The sequence below is a fragment of the Trichechus manatus genome, unplaced genomic scaffold, assembly GCF_000243295.1.
Source record: "Trichechus manatus latirostris isolate Lorelei unplaced genomic scaffold, TriManLat1.0 scaffold00100, whole genome shotgun sequence".
NCBI lineage: Eukaryota > Metazoa > Chordata > Mammalia > Sirenia > Trichechidae > Trichechus > Trichechus manatus.
Window position 1 is genome coordinate 3,928,295 of NW_004444036.1, and position 1,804 is coordinate 3,930,098.

Below are 1,804 nucleotides of genomic sequence, written 5' to 3' on the forward strand. Positions count from 1 at the left end.
GCCCAGCAATTCAGTCCCTCAGGGAGTTTGGATGTGTCTATGGAGCTTCCATGATCTTTCCTTCTACGAGTTGTGTTGGCTTCCCCAGCATTGTGTACGGTCTTGCCCTTCACCAAAGTTACCACTTATCTACTGTCTATTTAGCATTCCCCTCCCTAACCCTCCCATCCCTCATAACCAACAAAGATTGTTTCTTTTTGTGTGTAAACTTTTTCATGAGTTTTTACAGCAGAGGTCTCATACAATATTTGTCCTTTTGTGATTGACTTATTTCACTCGGCATAATGTCCTCCGGTTTCATCCATGTTATTAGATACTTCACAGATTCATCATTATTCTTTATTGTTGCATAATACTCCATTGTGTGGATGTACCATAGTTTGTTTATCCATTCATCTGCTGATGGGCATCTAGGTTGTTTCCATCTTTTTGCTATTATGAACAATGCTGCAATGAATATGGGTGTGCATATGTCTATTCGTGTGACGGCTCTCATTTCTCTAAGATATAGTCCTAGGAGTGGGATTGCTGGATCGTATGGTATTTCTACTTCTAGCTTTCTAAGGAAGTGCCATATCATTTTCCAAAATTGTTGTATTATTTTGCATTCCCACCAGCAGTGCGTAAGAGTTCTGATCTCCCCTCAGCCTCTCCAACATTTGTTATTTCCAGTTTTTTTGATTTGTGCAACTAATGCTGGGGTGAGATGGTATCTCATTGTGGTTTTAATTTGCATTTCTCTAACGGCTAGTGATTACAAGCATTTCCTCATGTGTCTGTTCGCCGCTTGAATGTCTTCTTTGGTGAAGTGTCTGTTCATTTCCTTTGCCCTCTTTTTAATTGGATTATTTGTCTTTTTGTTGTAGAGGTGTTGGATTTTCTTGTAGATTTTAGAGATTAGACCTTTGTCTGACTTGTAATGTCCAAGATTTTTTTCCCAGTCTGTAGGTTCTCTTCTTGCTCTTTTGGTGAAGTCTTTTGATGAGCATAAGTGCTTAATTTTTAGAAGATCCCAGTTATCAAGCTTATCTTCTGGAGTTTGTGTGTTGTTGGTTATGGTTTGTATCCTGTTAATGCTGTGTATTAGGGCCTCTAGCATTGATCCTATTTTTTCTTCAATGAACTTTATAGTTTTTGGCTTTATATTTAGGTCTTTGATCCATTTTGAATTAGTTTTTGTGTATGGTGTGAGGTATGGTTCCTGTTTCATTTTTTTTGCAGATGGACATCCAGTTTTGCCAGCACCATTTGTTAAAAAGACTATCTTTTCCCACATTTGATGGACTTTGGACCCTTGTCAAAGATCATGTGACCGTAGGTGGATGGATTTACACCTGGGTTTTCAACTCTGTTCGATTGGTCAATGCATCTGTTTTTGTACCAGTGCCAGGCTGTTTTGACTACCATAGCTGTATAGTAGGTTCTGAGGTCAGGTAGAGCGAGTCCTCCTACTTTACCCTTCATCTTCAATGGTGCTTTACTTATCTGGGGCTTCTTCCCTTTCCATATAAAGTTAATGATTAGTTTTTCCATCTCTTCAAAGAATGTTGTTGGTATTTGGATTGGGATTGCATTGTATTTGTAAATTGCTTTGGGTAGAATTGTCATTTTCACAATGTTGAGTCTACCTATCTATGAGCATGGTATGCTTTTCCATTTATGTAGATCCATTTGGGTTTCTTGCAGTAGTGTTTTGTAGTTTTCTTTGTATAGGTCTTTTACATCCCTTGTTGGATTTATTCCTAAGTATTTTAGTTTTTTAGGGGCTATTATAAATGGTATTGTTTTCCTGATTTCCTTTTCA